We start from the raw sequence: 20,355 nt of genomic DNA on the forward strand, positions 1-20,355 counted from the left end.
CAGAAATAGATCACTTACATTAAAAGTGTGATATCCACTTCCCAGAGATGTGGTTGGAAGTTTTGTATAAAGCTATTACTTTATTTTATTTTCTGTTTTTTTTCTTGGGCATCATTAAATTAGATTGCTATTGCTGTCGCATGACTTTGTGAGACAAATATGGAACATGCAGCATACATAACCACATAACAATCATATGCCACATGGAGATTCACATGCGTTTCTCTCAGCTTTTTATTTGAACGTTTCTATGTTTACTGCCATTCTTGGAACAATTTCAAAAAGTGCCATTTAAGTTTAAATTAAATGTAATTTTAAACATTTACTTATACATTTTAAGGAGAAGACTGGAAAAAAACTGCAAATGTGGTGACTCACAACAAAGTCTCCGTGCAATACAAGTGGCTCAACAAGTTGCTGACGTACAGTAAAACAATAGACTAAAATGAGCATACAGCAACAAAGCAAATTCAGTGTTTGTTGATGTATCAATCTGTCTTTATACAATGAGAGCTGGATTAGCATTGCATTATATTATGAATATGAATATACACCAGTATAATCGTCCAAAAGGAATTTCAGTAATGCTACTTTGCAACAGGTTGAAAAAAAAGAAATAACAATCAAGACTTCCTCTACTGAGGGTCTTAACCCATTTAAGCCATTATGACACATTCAAGCAGAAAATGGCCATTTCTGGGTGAGCACTCAAATGTCCTTTTAGTCCCTTGCTGCACTGCTCAAAGACAACACACACACACACACAGTCCTAATGTCTCCTGCTGTCACAGATATTGTTTCTGATGACGCTGCCAGTGAAGTTGATGAAACACAGGTCTCTGACAACACAGCGGTCCAACGTTTAAAGATAGATAAGTGCTGGTGATCTCCAGAACTACAACCCATTATAACTTTGTCAGAGGAGACAGAAATGCTGCTGGACAGGTTGAACAATTCTCTTCCTTAGGTCTACAGGTCCCCTCACCAAAGCTTAAAGGGATACTTCACCGATTTTAATGTGGCTTTGTATTGCTGTAATAGCAGTAGTATTTTTTAGAAAATGTGCTTCCCTCCCTCAGTAAAAAAATATGTTTTCCCTAATCCAAATGTGCCCTACTGATAGTCAAATGACACGTTTTGCATCACAGTAGGGCAAATGTTGAAAATGGAAAACAGATTTTTTTACAACTCAGTGAAAAACTGAGGGAGGGAAGCACATTTTCTAAAAAATACTACTGCTATTCTAGCAATACAAAGCCACATTCAAATCGGTGAAGTATCCCTTTAAATTACCATAACTTCAAGGTTTTGTTTAAACTGAAGATCAAATAATTATACTTGTGGGACTTTTCCTTTTTCCTTATCTAGAATAAGCTTATTTCTTTTAAGGAGCTAGGTTAGCATGGGCCACTGTGTTTTTACAATAGCCCGCAATGGACAGACTAAATATCTTTTGAGTATGATGCTAACTGAAACCTACATTACATACAACACACCTGCAATTGAAAGGGTGAGGTTAAGGATATTCAGCTGCCAATTAATGTTGCGTAATTTCATGTACCTTTAACTCTCATAAACACAGTAAAGTTTGTCTATTGGGCCCTTTCCAACGATGTTCACATCAGCTTCTCACCTTGTTGCTCTGAACCTACTTTGTTGTTGAATATTATGACAATTTAAATAAATTTGCTGGATGTTCTGGTAACCACCTCAGATCTCTCTATTCCTGTGTTCGGTAACTACAGTGGGAATCTCACAGCATCTTTGTTGGGTGTGAGCTTGTGCTTCAAAATGTGAAATGCACGCTCTTGCTGGTTTGTCTTTTTTGAATAAAAGATGGTGGCCTACATAATGAAAACCCCTGTCTTGCATTAAAGTGCATTTGCATTTGCATTTCATTATAAGGCTACAAAAATCAATACATTTCAATCAATATGTTTGCACTGTTATTGGGGTTGCTTTTAATCTCAATGTACATGTGTATATTGACAATAAAGGCATTCTTATTATCCTATTCTATTCTATTCTATTCTATTATATTGTATTATCTGGCATTTGTTGCTGGAATGTTTTCATAACATGAGCCATCGGCTGTTGGGAAAGTTGAACATTTCTCAACTGCTACCACAAAAAAGTGACTCCACAATATACTTCAGCAGTCTGTGACAAAGCTCCCTGAGCAGTGAATAAGCAGGATTTCCACTGCGTTATTCATATTCTTCTTGCACCATATTGCTTTAAATATGTCCGTCTCTTATTGAACTACAGATAAATCTAGAAGATGTGCATTTCACAAGAAGTGATTAATGTTTCCAAATATTGTTTCCTGTACTTTATTGCCATTCTTCCAACTTTTTGGAAGAGGCATAAAATGGTTTGATTCATCTTGCATTCATCTAGAAACAAACCACAAATTCATAAGAAAGTTTAAATTAAAATAAAAAGTATACATAGCATAAAACTATTTAGACATGAGCAGGAATGTCCGGAACCAGCTCAACTTCTTATGTATGAGTTTCTCAAATTGGCTGAAAAATGTTCAAAGAGATCTGGACATAATACTTCTTCTACTAATATCTATAGAGCTTTTCAAACCAATGATACAAACTCAGAGCAATACAAGCAGTAGAACATAAACAATAAATTGACCGCAGGTGTGAGAGAATGTGAGTGAATGGTTGTTTGTCCCTATGTGTGGCCCCACGTTAGACTAGCAAACTGTCTATCTGACTGCCTATCGCCCTATGTCAGAGATAGGCACAGCACCCCGGCTGACCCTCCAGTGGAGGATAAAGCGGTAGACAATGGATGGATGGTAAAATAATAATTGAAAGTGCAAGCAACGTTGTGTGGGACCACACAGCCGCCAGCGTAGCCACAAGGCCGGGTAAGCCCTGGACTGTGTGTTCTGGCCAGGTCACTTATCTCGCATGTGAAGTTTAGGGCAGATTGGTCAATATATGAAAAAGTGATGGGTCACTTCCTATCTGGGCAGATCTACAGGTAATGGTGTGCCGACATGTTCAGGACAGGTCCCTGGTCTCACATATTAAGTTTTGAACCAATGGCTCAATATACGAGCGAGTTGCAGGGCACTTCCGGTTTCGGGTGACCAACTTCCTGTGTGCAGGTCATGGTTTGCAGACATGTTCAGGGTGGGGCCTTGGTCAAAGGTTTGGAGCCGGTCAGTCGATGTGCAGGCCAAAAAAAGGGCACTTCCTGTTTCGGACAATGTACTTCCTGTGTGCAGGTTATTTTTCATCAGATGTGTTCAGGACGGCCCTTGGTCTCACATATCAAGTTTCGAGCCAATCGGTCAATATATGGCTGAGTTACACAGCACTTATTTAGTGGCGAAATGGCATAATTCAAAAAATCGCGTTTGTGTCAAATGTGCGTTCGCCAAAATTCCAATGGCTGCCGTGGCCATCCCTTTTGAATCTGCAAAATATTCTGTATTAAAGAATATATTTTTTTATATTATATATTATATAATTATTTTATATTTTTATCTTGGATGGGTCTAGCACAATTTGACATGTTTTTTGTGTTCCTACAATAAACGCCCTCAGACAAGTTTGTTCAGTTACAAAACGCCAAGATGGACGCCAAAACCAAGATGGCCGACTTCCTGTTGAGTCGATGTCATGGTCTCAAGATGTTCCCACCAAATTTCGTGAAATGTGGCGCAACTAAATTCCGGCCCGTACTATAGGCGTTTGACCTGTTGGGGCGCACAGGTCAGGAAGTCAAATTCAAGATTCTGTGGAGACAAAAATAACAATAACTCCTTCAATTACAATAGGGTCCTACGCACAGGGTGTGTGCTCGGTCCCTAATAATAATAATAGCCTTGAAACTGGATCTGGATCCTGCAACCTGCAAGACAGGGACAGAGAGAGAGAGAGAGAGAGAGAGAGAGAGAGAGAGAGAGAGAGAGACAAAAAGAGAGAGAAAGAGAGAGGAAAGGAAGGAAAGACACAGACTAGGGAGAGAAAGAACACAGTTAATGAGATAATGATGATCATACCCTGAGTGTGCGAGAGTGAGTGTGCAAGCAATCGAGGTATATAGCAGCCTCTACTATAACTATAACTATAAGCTTTTTAAAAAAGTAAAGTTTTAATTCTAACTTTAAATACAGAGAGAGTGTCCGCCTCCCGAACTGTCAGGAGCTGGTTCCACAGGAGAGGAGCCTGGTAACTGAAGGCTCTGCCTCCCATTCTGCTCTTACAGACTCTGGGAACCACAAGTAAGCCCATAATTTTTGGGACCGAAGTGATCTGTTATGGTGATAAGGTAAAAGTTCTTTCAGGTATGAAGGAGTGTAGAGAAGCTCACACTGGAGTGATATGGTCTCTCCTTCTAGTTCCTATCAGAACTCATGCTGGAGCATTTTGAATTAACTGAAGGTTTTTAACCCATTGATGCCGGGAAAGCATTACAGCATTTCAACCATTAGAGCCGGTAGCTCGTCCAGGGCCGGTTTTTGCTATGGGCAATGTGGGCGACCGCCCAGGGCGCAATCATGTGAGGGCGCACCGGACACGAGCACCCTCAAAAAAATAAAAATAAAATAAAAACTCAAAACAAAACTCGCCAGTTTTCTAGACTACCGCTCATTTCCATGTCAAGTTATTGGAGTGGGCACTGGGGCGCCCTCATTGTCACGTCAACTTGCTGCGGGGAGTCATAAAGGTTGTGTGTGTGTCAGAAGAGGCGAGGGGGAGGGGGGCGGCGGGGGATCAACTTGCGACTGCAGTCTGCAGAGGTTGGCATGGAGGAGAGGGGTGAGGGATAGACTGATCCCGGACCAGACCACACAACACAAACGGCTTCCAAATAAATTGTATTTCATTCCTAAAATGAACATAGATCCATATACATGTAATTATTTGGGTGATGTGAAAAATGAAGAAAAAAAAAAAAAAAAAACTGCACAGTCATCTACGTGACTCACGTGACTCCGCTTGATTGACGGGCAAACGGACGGTGTCCTAATCATCATGAATAAAAGACCAAAGAAGCTATCAGGTGCCCAGTTTAGAAAAAGAAGAAGAGGAGAAAGTTGCAAAAGATAAAGGTAAAGGTATGCAGATTTCTATGAGTGAAAGAAGGCGAGAAAAGTCAAGTTTTAGGTAGTTTACTGCAGGAATCTTTTATTTATTTATTATTATTATTATTATTTTTAGCTTTCTTCGGGGAATTTTCAAGCATGTTAATTAGATCCTGTGTGGATTTGTGCAATTTACTTTGGTGTTTATATACTGTATTTCATTTATTTATCTTGTTTTTTCTCTGTTTTTGTTACCTTTTTGTATTTGAGATTATATATAATAAAATAATACAAATAATTTTTGTCGTGTTGGTGGCAGGGTTTGGGTGTAATTTCTATTTTTTTGGGCGGGTGATAATGACGATGAGTTTGAAGGTTTTGAAAGTGGCGGAAGACGGAGAATTACCACCGTAATCAACGGAGTGTTTTCAACCGCACCCCTGGGGTGAAAGTGAATTTACCTGCAGTTGCCACACTGCTGTAAGCACTATCAGCGTCACATGTGAAGCAGACTGTTACAGTCATTACATGATGTTCTTGTTCTTCACACTCCATCAGGACAAAATCAAGACACTGACGCACGTTTATATGACTTTATTTTCTAACTGTTTTTTAATTGAAAATAGTTATTCACTTTACTTTTACATTTTTGTATCAAAAAAACTAAATTTCACAGTAAAGCCACAGGTGTAAGCTCTCAGATACTTTTTGAATTGTGTTCCTATATCTGCTACAGAGGCTGAGAAATCAGTCAGTTAGTAGCCATTGAAGCTCAGGTTTTAGAGACATTTTTTCCAAGCGCTTCAGGCCTTAATGGGTTAACAGACTTGTTGCGACATCCTGATAATGAGATGCCGATCAGTCAATCCATTCAACCATTTTGCATTGTTTTTTAACAAATCCATTATTTTATAAAACATTTTAGGGAGTTATAATTTGTGTGCCAATTTTCGTCAGTCTCACGCATGTTTAGGGGTCAGATTTGATATTCTATGTGGAGAAGGAAAATAATAACAAGGATAATAAAAACTTAGGAAATGTTGACTCAATGACCTGGTCAAACCTGTTTTCATCCAGTGCTGTTTTATTTAAAAGTTATTGCCATTGTTCTCATATATAGTTTACTTTGCATTTACAAACACCATGTTTGGTGCTTCCTCTGTTAATGATATCACATGGACCTAATTTGTTGATTCGCTCTGAATATGAATGAAGTTTGACATTTCTGTAACTGTGAGAACAAAACTATCCAATATTCAAGCTGCATGAGAAGGAGAGGCGGCTGAGCACATTATATCTCAGTAAAAATTTTAATTTTTCGATTTCTATCCATTTCAACTTCCATTTCTATTCATGTGTGATTTATGCAGCTCATTTCCTGCAGCTCATTAAAGCACTTATCGCATTCTAAAAGTAAACTTGATTGAGATGTACTAGATAAAGTATGAACAATTTCTAATGTCCATGTTCTTTCCAGCCTACTTTTATGGCTTTTGCTTACTTTCTCTCATACTGACAAACAGATGCAGGTGCATATAACAACTAATTCCACAAAGTTCCACAAACGAAGTGTGTGCACAAGCACACTAACACGGATCAGATCCACTTTTTTTAATTAGAAGCAAAGCTGCCTCTCTCTCCTTGTTTTGTCTCACACGGCTTCCACTTGCGACTCTTTACAATTTGTTCATTGTGCCATGATATTAGGTGATTAAAAATCACCATATTGGAAGACGAGGAGAGGAGAGCGAAAAAGATATAAGAGAGAAATAAATGCTGCGGTTGCTTGACCGGCACCTGAGAAGAATATGGAATTTGCCAGATGCATCTGCGCGTGTCTGTGCTATTGATATTCTAAGCAGTTTGCATGTGGTGAAAAACCCCATCCATAAAATAAAGAGAGCAAATAGATAAAACAAAAATCACAAAAACAACCCCCTTGTTCTAATCTTCGTTGCTGGGAGCTATTTAGAAGTCAGGCTGATGGGCATTTCTCCAGTGTGTGGTAGCAATAACAAAACCCTTTCCCATCCACAATACAAAAACAACAGTGGTGATTCAAAGGGATATAAAGAGTCAGACTTCTATGCTAAAACAAGGGTGGTGAAGTGTATAAACTGATAAAATTCAGCAGGTGTTACTTCAAAACTGGCAAAAAGATAACTCATTAATATCATCTATTGGAAGGATAATGCATTCTGCTATCATCCAGAGTAGTAGTGTGTATCCTAATGGACAAAGAGGAAGCAAATCACAGCGGTGTTCCTGTAGCTGTACATGACAACAAATACAGCAGACCCTGCACAGTGGGGGGATACATGCTTGTTAGCTTCCACATAAACACCACTCCTCATACACAATGATGGCGATGATTACAATTCTGATCAGAGCGAGTCAATTATTCAGAGCTTGTTTCCTGTGAGGGTGGCAGGAAGGAATTTGATGAAAGCTCAAACTCGCACTGCCCCCTCGCTGCTGTGATCCATTTGCATTGCGTTCATTGCACGGAAAAAAATGTAATGTTCTCTGCCATAATAGAGTAGATGCACCTTGAATTCCAACACAGTTAGATAAAAAAACCAAACCACACGTAACAAATGTTTTCATGCAAATAACACACTATTCATACAGATAATCAGAGTGTAAAACTGTTGACTTATCATGTTCCAACGCAGCTATTAGGCTTTATTGTTAATAAACAGTGAAAGCAGCACACTGAAATCATTTTGCACATCAGGTTCCAATTTGTTATGATTGATGGCATTCAACATTATTGTATTGATAAAATATAAATTGTATGTACAGTAATTCAAGAAGTAAAAAGTAAAAATTATATATTAAATGTTTTATATTTAGATCTAAAATAACTATGACGTGGGGCAGTGTCATGCTCCGTTTGTCCATTTTATTGTGAAAATCCCTCTTATTTTGAAGTTTTATTGTCCCCGTCTGTGTGCACTTTGCTTTTCCCCAACCTGTTTCACCTGTGTCTTGTTTGTCACTTGCTTCCTGATTCCTCAGTGTATTTAAACCACACCCCTTTTCTTTGTCTTCGTTTGTCACCGATTCAACGCATACTTTTTGAGCTCTCCTCTCCGTCTAGTATTTGTTGTCATTTAGCAGTGGATTTTGTTCGTGCACGAGTGCTTCTGTGAAGCTCATAAACTCTGTTTTTTTGTACCAGTCGATCAATTTTTTTTTCCCAATCTCGTGTTTTAATAAAGACTGTTACTGTTACCACCATCCTACATCTGGGTACAGCCCTGTTTCGTTACAGATGGTAACTCAGAGTTAGAGAAAGGTGTCTTTCAAATGGAAAGTAGTGGGTTCAACTTTACTTCCTGTTGGATAAATTCTTGGTTTGGTCTCACTGGATGTTTTTGGAGAAAGCTGGTCAACTTGGAGGTAGACACATTTGTGTGTACTTGTTCATACTAATTTATGGGGTTTATGATGGTGATCCTGAAAATTGCACATTTGATTATAATATGTTTTTATATGTTATGTATGGCTACTGACTGTCTTGTTGTACTTTATCTGTAACTGTTCTGCTGCCTGTCTTGGCCAGGATACGCATGAAAAAGAGATTTTTAATCTCAAATAAACAAACGACAATAAAAAACAGTAAACAGATTATGGAGAGGAATTACAGAGATTTTGCTATTTTAAACAGACGGGTTTTGAATCTGGATTTAAAGAGGGGAAGAGAGTCAGAGTTGTGGATGTCTGATGGGAGTGAGTTCCAGAGATGGGTTTGCTCCCCATGCTTCTGAGGTGAATGGAGGAGGAGGATCTGAGGGAGCGGGAGGAGGTGGTGGAGGTCAGAGAGATACAGAGGGGAGAGGTTGTGGATGGCCTCGAAAGCATGCAGGATGATTCTATATTGAAATGAAATAAAAAGTCCATCTTTATGCCAACAACATTCACATTGATATGCCACTAAAACAAGGAAATGCATATGCTGTGAAAACACTACTAGAGTACATTTCAGAAATTAAGACATTTTTTGCACTCAAATGATAAAAAGACTGATGCTGTTTGGGCTCAGTGACACCTTCTAAGTTCAGCAACACAGAATCTGCTCGACTTGCTGCAGTCATACGCTCCCTCAAGTTCTCTCAGGTCGGCGGATCAGTCGTTGTTATTAGTCCAAGGCCAGAGGAAGCTTTGAAGTGAAACTATGCAATGAATTGCCTGAGCACGTCAGGCAGGCCGACTGACTTCCTGTTTTTAAGTCTTCTCTTAGTTTTATTGTCTTTTTGTTGTTGTTTTTATAATTGTAATTGTCCTCATGTCTGTCTGTACACTTTGGCAAATGTTCTTCTGTGGACTGCAAACTCTGTTTAATGCCTTAATTACAGAGGTGGAAAAAGTACTAAAATATTGTACTCAAGTAAAAGTACCAATACTTTGATGAAATATTACTCAAGTAGAAGTAAAAGTAGTCATCTGAAATGTACGCAAGTAGAAGTAAAAAGTAGTTCATTTGAAATGTACTTTAAGTAAAAGTTACTTAGTTACTTTGCGTGGGGTGTGAGGGTAGTAGAAATATGACAAGGGGTCAGAAATCCAAAACTATTTTGGAGCTCATGCGCCCGACGCGACACAGGATATTACGTCACTTTTGGCCACGCCCTCTATGTTCACGCACCAGTGCTGGTGATAATCACATCATCATTCGTCTGGTTCTTTTGTATATTTTCCCCCTGTAGGTTTTCATTGTGCTGAATTTTTATTTTTACTCAGTAACGGATAGGATTTATAAAGTAACTAAGTACAATACTTGAGTCAATACGTACTCAAGTAAAATACAAAATCCTGATTTTAAATTGTACTTAAAAAACACAAAATACACAAAAAAAGTATTCAATACAGTAACTTGAGTAAATGTATTTAGTTACTTTCCACCTCTGCTTAATTACATATCATAACATGAAAGTGTCGTTATTTACAATTTTAGATTAAGATCTATTTTGTTGGAGGAATATGGTAGGATGCATAAAGTCAAATCATTACACTCAGTCGACAACATTCATCTGCTTGAAGCTTGAAGAGGGAGAGGAGAGAACTGGAATGAGATTTACACATTGTTTAGCTGAGAATGTGGACAGCAGAGAAAATGTGTTGTACGGACCAAACCATCAATAACATTCTAACATTATGCATTATTTTGTATATTTTCAGATGTTGGACATTAAAAACACCGAAAAAGCCAATCTTCCACAGTATAACACATTTTTGTGTTGTGGTTATGTGTGTAGGAATGTATTAGAGGGAAAACATGGTGCAGCAGGAAAGAGGTCTACGATCATTGACGTCAAAATTGTCTATTTTTGTAAGTTTTGTTTACTTTGTTGAACTCCCGTCTCTTCTGGTTTCAGCCCTTCACTTTGTCTCCCCTCTGCTTATTTGATCACCTGCCCTGCCTTAATGAGTGTCACCTGTGCCTCATTAGTTACACCTGTGTCTCATTAGTCTCTACCCCCCACCTGTGTGTAATCTCACTGCTCACTTAGTGCCAGTCTGTGTTAAACATTTCAGCCTCAGTTGTTTGTGCTCCATGATTTCTGATTTTGTGTCGGATGGAACGGTAGATGATGGATGGATGGATTTCTGATTTTATTTTTAACGTAGCGTATATGCTTGTATACGCTATGTTACAACCACCAACATTTTTAACTTAGCTCAATGATTCTGTGCTTTGGTCTGTTGTACATTCGCTAATCCAAGCGTGATCATGCTATTTTAAATTGATAGTTCGGAATTTTGGACATAAGACCTATTTTCCAACTCAGCCGGTGCGATGGAGACGTCTGGAGACGTTTTCAAGAAATTTAATTCAGTTCTTCTAGTTGCCGAGTTCGCTGATGCTATGGCTAGCGCAAGTCAATGATACAAGTAAGCACGGCATTAAAAACACTCATACCCACTCCACAGTGCACCTGAGGCAAATCGATTGTAACGGCAGACTATCGATGTACATATCTGTGTTGATAGAATGTTTGAAATAAAAGCAACCTTGCAATTTGAAGGATTTATGTCTCGGCAGCGGCGGACTGATTCCGCTGCCGGAAGTATAGTGCTGAGAAAGTAGTCCCTCAAAAATCCATGCGATGCGACGTTAGTTTTGTTTCAAATATTATTCTATCAACACAGATATGTACATCGATAGTCTGCCGTTACAATCGATTTGCCTCGGGTGCACTGTGGAGTCGTTATGAGTGTTTTTAATACCATGCTAACATGTATCATTGACTTGAGCTAGCCATAGCATCAGCGAACTCGGCAACTAGAAGAACTGAATGAAATTTCTTGAAAACATCTCCAGACGTCTCCATCACACCGGCTGAGTTGAAAAATAGGTCTTATGTCCAAAATTCCGAACTATCACTTTAAGAGGTAGATCAATCAATGTGAATGATTTTGTCCATGAAAAACAAGGAATGTTTCTGTGATTATTGAATTCCTATTAATTCATTATTTGTTTGTGCATGAGTACACACTATTTCAAGCAATTTTGCGTAATCCATTATCAGATGGAGATAAACAAAAATAAACAATAATTGGGCAAACAAAGGCCAAAAAAATTATAAATAATAATAAAAACAATTGCATCGAAAAGCCTGTTAGCCTATTAGCTGACCTTTGGATATTTGTATTTTGAGGCCCGGTGTATTTAAGATGTAAATCATTAGTATTGAATAATTGTTTAGCTCAACAGTGTTGCTTTATTAACATGCAGATAATAATGCAATGATAATATCAGTGAAGTCACTTTTCCCCAGGGTTAAATTGCTTAACCTGGAGAAAACATGTAAGCTCCACATAGAAAGGCCCTTGGTTGTATGTGGTCGCAAACCCAGGTCTTTTTGCTGTAAGGCAACAATGCTAGTCACTATGTTCCCCTGTGGCCTCATGCTAAATTCCCCTCCAGTAAACCAGCAACAAATTTAACGTCCAGAGGTGATAGAAGTGGGGAAACAGAGACAGGAAAAAGAAAAAAACTAAATCAAAATAGAAGTAAACGTGTTGTGTGTTAAACAGAGTGTTTGTGGGGGGGGGGGGGGGTGGTTGTATTACATTAACAACTAGAAAAGCACTCGGAGTGCGCAGACGTCCGCCAAGGCAGCTCCTTGTTCCTCCTTTATGCCCAATTTATACTCCTGCGAGTCCGTCACCCCGTCAAGGGACAACGGAGACGGCAAGGGCTGCGGTTGATCCTCAGGACAGGCCGAGATAAGGCTGCTCTGTGCCGGCCACTGTGCGCATCAAGTGTCCATAGAGGCGGAGCTGATCACCGCCGGCAACGTCAACTATAAATATGTTATATCTTAATACACAAACCACATGTTTAGACTCTAAATGGCCAATTTCTTGCCTCAAATGATCTTAAAACTGCGTTCCGGGACATAGAAAAGTGAGAAACAGTCTTTCTCTCTCTGACGCCATTGCTCGCTGTAGCAAGAAGCACAACAACCTTGCGTAGCGACCCCTACTGATTGGGCGGGAAATTGCAGTGCACCACGATGGAGAGCTATGAAGGCTCGAGGGGTCTCCGTGGTTACACATTTGGATAACGCATTGCGCAGTCGGAAAAGTATTCTGTGGCCATTTACTTTCAACTTGGATGAGTAGGGGTGGGGTGTTGTCATTTCTAAAATTCCAATAAGTCACCATTGTGAGTTATTTTCAAAAGCTTTTGTTTCACAGACCACTTCCTTCTGTCACCTGCTTACCCGTTCTTTTCAGTATCTTTGTATTGAGGCAATTTTGCCCTGATTAAGTCTTTTTCTCTGCCGCTGCATCAAGCTTGATGTGGTGCTTTTCTGAAGCCCATCCCTGAGACCCCACATATACAAACACACACATGAACACCTCGGAGGCAGATGTGAGAGGCAGTTTATGAAGTCAGTGATCTATTGTTTTTTTCCCAAAAGGATTATGACAGCTTTCAAATCTGTACCCATTAGCACTATAAGTGTTTGAACTACCATTAGGGGACTCACAAAAAACTGGAATGGTTCTCTTTTCAAAGAATTCATCAAGAAGACAAAAAGGCCTGTTGGCACATTTGATACTGGCTTATTGCAGGTTCAAAAGTGAATTTGTATCTTGAGGGGAAAAAACAGCTTAGTAAATAAATCACCTCACATTCTTTGGCATCTTCACCCCAGAATCTGATCCCAGTACAGTGTGTGTGATGTGCATCACTGTGCTGAGACTTTCCCTTGAATTTCAGTAAAAGTTTTGTTTGCTTTAGTGACTGCATAATTGGACTAACTGTGGCAAGTACTTACTTTAGTGTGTCTGTGCTTATATTGTCATAAAAATAAGTTCACTTATTCCAAGATTCTCTGACAAGCTCTAAACACAATCTGAGGAAAATTATGTTTCCAGATTCATGATCACAACACATTTTATAATAATAAAACATTTTTTATTATATTTTTAAATGTTTTATTTATTTAATTTGTCCCTTTTTGTAATAAACTAATTAATGGAACAGTTTCAGTGTGGCAGTTTTTTTGGCACAATATTTTTGATAATGTTATTATTCTCTTATATTCATTACACTTTTCTCCTTATCAATCACGAACATTTGTTATTAATTTGCTAAGATTAGTGCTGTAGATTTGACTATTATTTAAAGTCATATTTAACAGTATGACACCATGTGATGCTAGCAGCCTCACAGAAAATAAAAGTCAATGGTCAAGGTGGAGAGAGAGAGTGTCTATTTCACTGAAATACATTATAGGTCTGTGAGTCAGACCTATAATGACCATCAAATGGTACAAATCTGAAACACATTTTGTCATTCATTTAAAACCCTGCGGCACCAGGTAAAAGTCCAGATACCACCACGATATGTCTTCGGTCTTTTCAGAACGATACCCATTTAATTGTGGATGCATTTCTCTCTGAGCCAAATTGGTGGACAGGCAAATCAACCACCAACCAACCATCCACAGCCGCTGGAGATGCTATGAACAAAAGCAACCCACACATCCAATTGATTGTGCCCTTATGGCTGAGGTGTTTAAGGTCAATTTGAGCATCTGTTCCCCTCTTCCCGACTTCATGTGCTGACACCGAGAAAAAACAACACATGTGGGTTAACATCCCGTTTGTTTTAGAGCAGGAAGTCATTTTAACAGATAATCCAATAAGCCGGTGCCATCCTGTCCCTGGCAGTGAATGAGAGTAGTAGCTTGGTGGGGGGGGGGCTTGACAGGAAGAGCGTCTCCTCACCTCTCCAAGCCCTACTGGCGCTCCACAGCCACAGCTACTGCCTCCTGCCAAGTCATTCATTAACCACAGAGAAGGGACTGCGGGGAGAGATAGGAAGATGGGGAACGGAAGATGAGGGTTGCTGCGTCTCTGTGGGAGAGAATGAATAAATAGATAGATGAGATAAAAAGAGAGAGAGAGAAAGACAGCTGTAGCTTGTGGAGATGCATAACCAATTCGGTCCAAACACAGTAATCCAAATGCTTTTCTTATTCATACATCCCGTTGTCACCTTCATCAATCACAATTGCACTGTTCCTTCTCGATTCAACCAATATTTGAATATTTGACGACAGACTGCCGCCCAATGTCAGGGCCTGAAAAGCACTCACGGCGGTGTAGCGCAGGGAATTTAAATGACTGGTGAGGAAAGCATTCAAAGTTTCTCCATGGATGACCTGTTTGTGTTGGTGACTCTGGGAGGATAAGCTGGATCTTATAATTCAAGCAAACAGTAGAGATAAGATAAGAGCTGCATGGTGCAAAGTGAGCGCATAATGCTGAGAGAGTGGAGGAGAGCGGAGAGGAGGACGAGTGACAAACTAGAGGAGAGAAGCTGTGTGATGTTAAAGTAGGAGAGGCAAACAAAACTTCTGGACTTGTGAATTTGGAGGTGAGAGAAGAAGGTGAGGGAGTTGGGGGGTTGTTCACAAGAAAGAGGGAGAAGAGGAAGAGGCAGAGGAAAGGCCATGTCTGTTAGATGGGAGTAGCATAGTATTGGAGTTGTCAGCCAGAAAAGTAAAAGAAAGCCACAGGAAGTGGAACACAAGGCTTTTTAATTTCCTTACCATGAATCTTCTCACCTTTATGGTATATCCATCATACACACACGCACACACAGAGGAAACACTCTGATCCCACGGTGAGAGCGAATGCAAAATGCCACTGCTTAAACTACAGCCACCGGTTCTGCGCTGTTCTGCTCCTGAGCAGGAGCCGGCTGTAGATGGCACTGTAGCACTGCAAAAAAACCACTGTTTTGTCATCCAACCACACACACACACAAACACATGCTCACAGAGTACATACATGTGCTTGGAAACACATGCTCCTGCGTATGTGAGAGAATGCATTTATTCCTGTATTCATAAAAACAAATGTGTTTTTGTGATTCAACCCAGTGTGTGCAGTTGTGTGTGTTCATGTTTCACGAGTCTCCTATACATATTTCCACAGAGATGTAGTGAAAGTGTACTGTATATATTTTTATCAGTTTTGCAGTGTCACTGGATAATAATGCAGGGATGATTTTCTTTCTTCCGCTGTGTTTGTGTCAGACAGAAGGCGATGACACACACCATGATTCATGTACACGCACACACATGCAAACACAAGTCCATCCACATGCTACCGAGATTTATATCCTGTTTGTTGCCATCAGTCTTGTATCAAATAACACTTAAACTGTCAGTGTAACGTTCTGTAAAATGTCACTCGAGCTTGTTGGATGCAGACGAAGTCAGCGCCCCAGCTCCTCTCCCTCGCCTTCTGTTTTATGAGCCGACATGTTCAGCACTCACATTGATACAATATAGAGATTAACAAAAAGAAGAAAAAAAGAGAGAAAGAAAACCCAGAGGGAAAGACAGTCAGATTCCAAGAACAAGTGTAAGAAAGTGTGAAATGCAGATAATGAGAGAGAGAAATCGACAGCAAGTCATGCTGAAATACCGGGCCTGTCCCTCTCCAGCTTGGAGAGTTGTGTTCAGAGACGCTGCGTGTTCTGTTGCGTTAAGTAGAGGAGAGAGGAAGGTTGCTGGAATAGATGACTCGCTCAAGGCTGAACACACGCGCACACACACTCGGAACAGATGCAACCACAGCACTTCCTTAATAGTGTTCCTTGCACAGTAATAGTGGGAATACATCTGCAGGGTGAATGTGTGTGTTACGGCTTGATACTCGGTCTTGGACTCAAATGTACGAGACGTGAGCAGGTTTCAAAAGTTTATTGCTTCGTACAGCAATTCAAAATAGCAACCGAAAAACAAGCGAAACAGGCTCAACTACTCCGCTAAAAACAGAAAACAAAACTACAGCCTTGCTACGAAAAACAGAAAACAAAACGACAGCCTTGCTGCGAAAAACGGAAAACAATACGAAAGCTTTGCTGCGAAAAACAGAGCATAAAAGACAGCCTTGCTGCGTAAACCTCATAAAAGAGAGAAAAAAACCAAGACATGACCTGGGAGCATGGATTTCAGCCTATTTGAACTCTCAACTTTTGAGCTTTTGAAAGTTTGAGTTCTCTGACGTGCAGGAGAAGGACATTCATACAGTTTGTGTGTGTGTGCACACATTCATATTAAGAGGGATAATTGAAAATCTCTTTGAAAATTATAAAGCACAGCTGGGTAGTTTCTTTCTACATCTGATACTTTGATACCTGTTTGAGTACTAAACACATATAGACATATGGCACATACATGATTTCAAATTATTGGTGCGTGTAGTTTGCATGTTCTCCCCCGTGTGTGCATGGGTTTTTACCTGGTTCTTCAATTTCCTTCCGCAGTCCAAAAAACATCAACATCAATCATTTATTGACTAGCCAAATTGGACACTCAAAATTGTCCGTAAGTGTGAATGTGAGAGTGTGTGGCGGCACAAGGACTTAACTATTACGCCAAACAAAGCCACCCTGGGGTTTTCACCATCTTTTAACTTCTTATCAATTAAATGAGGCACCCAGTTTAATTTTGTAATGGAGGCAGAGACAGCATATCTGGTTACAAAAAGGTATTTATTAATCTCAATTTTAAAAGTATTAAAACTTCAATATTTAAGAAGTCACTCACGTCGGGGGCAAAAAAGGGGACCAATCAGGGCTGAGACTTAGTGGAGGTGAGATGGGTCCAAAACAAAGGGGATGCCAGGAACACCACATTGAAGTTAATAAAAGTTAAGCAAAATCAACCCGAAAAGTGCAAAACACAAGAGGGACACCGCCACTGGGACACCAATCACAAATAATTACAACTAATCACAAAAACACAAGAAGTCAGGAATACTTAATGGGTCAAATCTCTAATAATAACACAATATCAAATATAATTAACAACATTAACATCAAATGAAATTATCCTGCAACCTGCAAAGACCAACATAACCGTAAAGCTAACATAAATCAAAGTTTCAGGTTGCAGTGAAACCAATTTAAAAAAAAAAAAAAAAAGCTGTGGAAGATGAATGAATGAAAGGTGGAATTCATTGTTTGCAGACTATTAGTGGGTAGTAGCCAAAACATTTACTCAAGTAAAAGTACTTTGAGACAATAATTACTCAAGTATAAAAATGAATAAAAGATGGGGTCTTACGCTTAGTCAGCTGTAGAGAGCAGCCGGAAGCCGGGCAGGCAGCATTAGAGCACCGCGACTGCAGGTGCAAATATAAGGCTGAATCCCAATTCCACCCCTTAGCCCTCCCCCTTCCCCCTACCCCTTTGTCGGAGTTCCCCTTGGCCCTCAAAACAGAGTTCAGGGAGCTAGGGGTACGAACTTTCCCCTAAGAAATGAGACACACCTCCATTACGTCATCACGTCGTCCGGACTTGACGCTCGCGGACTGCTACATCACTGTCAGCTGCTAACCAACGACATCGGCGGCGACGCTGTGAGGAGTGTTCACACACACAGTTACAGCGACTGCAGACCCGCTGCATTACCATAGCCACACACACACACATGGTGTCGAGGGAGAAAGCTGCTCGCAGACAGAGCGGAGTAGAGCGGGGACAGAATCTCCTGTTCTGTCCTGAAGACGTAACTGTGCACTCCGGCACAATTTGTTAATGTTAAAAAAATAGCGATAGCAGCTACCTAACCACTTACGAAAGGAACGCCGTAATAGCATCGGCTACGACCAGCTAGTAATTCAAAACAAACTTGACTAGTGATTCAGAAACACCGTTGACAATTGAAGAAGACCACAATACAATCATTACACATGACATGTCATAATTAAAATGCTGAAAATACATTTGTGCGAGTCTTTAACGGACGACTTTCAAACTTCGCTGACAGGTGACGCGGCGTAGCCTAAGTTTGTCTCGATGTAGCGTGAAGCCAAGCAGTCATTCAAAGTAACGAGGCAAAGCTAGCGGGGAGCAGTCAAGCAACGCAGCTGTTTGCAGTTAGCAAACTGCTGTTAGCAGCAGAGGGCTTAGGGAGCCAGCTCGCCTGATCACAACACGGCCAGAACTTCCAGAAGAACTGTAGCGGAAGTGGGGTGCAGAGCTGGAGCCAAAGTGAGAGCCAGCGCAAGGAGGTACAACCCAGCAGTACCTGCGATAATAACCACATCAAACCGGGACTGTTTTACAACCTTCCACCAATATAATAATAATAATAATAATAATTATACATTATATTTAAGGCGCCTTTCAAGACACTCAAGGTCGCCGTACAACAACAAAATAAAAAATAACAAAAGGTAAGAGCAACGGGTAGAGAGTTAGAGAGTTAGAGGCAGTAGGCCTGTTAAAAAAATGTGGCTTTTCAAATAGGATTCGAAGATGGCGAATGCGACGGGACCGTATCTATGTTCCCCGGGTCCTATGTTCCCCGCTTTTTATGTGGCCGAGGAACATAGGACCCTTTCTCTAACCCTAATCCTAACCCTACCCTTTTTAAAAAAAAGGGTCCTATGTTCCCCTGTCACATACAAAGTGGACCTTTTTTGGGAAAAACGGGGAACATAGGACCCGGGGAACATAGGTACGACCCCAATGAGACAATGTTCCTGATGCCGGGGGGGAGGGAGTTCCAGGGGCGGGGGGCAGATCGGCTGAAGGCTCTGGCCCCCATGGTGGTCAGACGGGCAGGAGTCGCAATGAGGCTGATAGATGAGCCAGATCAGTTTGACAGACGAGATCTTCCAGGTCTCGCGATAATTTATCGCGAGACCTCCTCCTCTTCCGGTGAGACGGGGCTGACTGGAGTAAACAAACCCAGGTGGTGTAGCTTCATTGAGCTGAGAGAAATCATTAAGTTGTTGCCACGTCTCAGTTAGACATAAAAAGTCATACTAGCGGTCGAGGAGCAGGTCATGGAGCAGACGTCCTTTGCTTATGAGAGAACGGATGTTAATTAAACCTACTTTAATGTTGCAACGGTCGTTGGATAAGCTAACGTTAGCCGCCACTCTGGGAATGCGAGCTAACACACTGTGGTCCACTTTGCGGGCAGAGATTCTCGGTCGGCGGCGTTTCGTGGACCAAATGGAGTTTATGGCAGTGGAGTCATCAATGTGGAAGCTTCGTCGGGAACCACGGTGAACGTATTTCAGATATGGCAGGCGAGCGATGTCCGGATAGAATCGCAGCATCGGCAGTTGGATGAAACCGAAGCTGGAGGAGCTCAGCAGCTGTGTATTGGAGTAGGGCTGATGATGGATTTAATAAGATAGACATAATAGTCCAGAGGAGAACAAGCCTCACAGGCAGGTAAATCCGCATGATGAACGAGTGAGAGGCACCAGGAGATAAAGGTCGGGAGGAGTAAGAGCGCCACGAACAGGAAAAAGACGTCCATAAAGATAAACACACACAGTGCTAACAGCAGATCCTTTGCAGAGTCAGGATGAAAAAAGTTCAGATAACAGTTAAGATCAGAAAGGGGGAGCCGGAGAGCAGCGGCAGCTGGCATGTCTGATCACAACCTGGTCCAGCTTCCTGTTGCCACCCGCTCAGTGAGGAGTACACAGGAGGCTGACATGGCTCTGCAGGACTGCTTTGATTCTAAAGTTTTGGATGCGCTCTGCATGCCACATGGGGAGGACATCACCTCCATGACAGACTGCATCACAGAATATATCAGGTTCTGTGAACACACGCTTCTCCCTTGGATCACCGGGTATCAGAAGACCCTCCTCAACAAAAAGAAAGAGGCCTTCAGACATGGAGACCAGGAGGAAATGAGAAAGGTACAGCATGACCTGAAGGAGATGCTGAGGCAGAGCAAAGACACCTACAGGAAGAACCTGGTCCAAACTCCAGCAGAACAACATGA

The sequence above is a fragment of the Microchirus variegatus genome, assembly GCF_963457635.1.
Source record: "Microchirus variegatus genome assembly, chromosome: 23".
NCBI classification, from domain to species: domain Eukaryota; kingdom Metazoa; phylum Chordata; class Actinopteri; order Pleuronectiformes; family Soleidae; genus Microchirus; species Microchirus variegatus.